Genomic DNA, 589 nt, shown 5'->3' with positions numbered 1-589 from the left:
TTCAAAAAATTCCACGGAAAATTCTTGACAAAAATTCCCACAAAGATTTGAAATACTTACGGGTATAAAAACTGAAATAGCGCTTCATTGTGCTTACCACGTCTCGTAGACATCTCTATTGCTACATATACCAATAAAGTGATCTTTTTTGGTTGATCAATTAAAGAAACTCCTAGCTTACCGAAATTATATGTAAACTGATCTTTAAATTGAGTAGGAAGCTCGGGAGTGAAATAAAATATTTTATAAATGTTCTTTTTTTAATATACAATGTTTTTTTTTTATAATTATTATATATAGAAAAAGTTTGTAATCTAAATGATTTGTTTGTTTCATAGATTTTGTGATAAGGACTCAACCTTTAAGCATAAAATTTTGTATTAAATTATAAGAAAGAAATAAAGAGATTATATATATTCCAAAAACACAAAAGTATTACCAAACATGTGTCTATTTAGAACATTTCCTTTCTTGAACCGAGAAATAAGAGCGATGCTAAGAAAAAATGGATAAGAAGAGCTTAAAAGAGTTGAAAATCACTACCTATTTCAACGACGTGCACTTTCTTTTTTTTTTTTTTTTTTTTTTT

Source organism: Cucurbita maxima, unplaced genomic scaffold (assembly GCF_002738345.1).
Source record: "Cucurbita maxima cultivar Rimu unplaced genomic scaffold, Cmax_1.0 Cma_Scf00019, whole genome shotgun sequence".
Lineage (NCBI taxonomy): Eukaryota > Viridiplantae > Streptophyta > Magnoliopsida > Cucurbitales > Cucurbitaceae > Cucurbita > Cucurbita maxima.
This window is presented reverse-complemented; position numbering follows the sequence as displayed.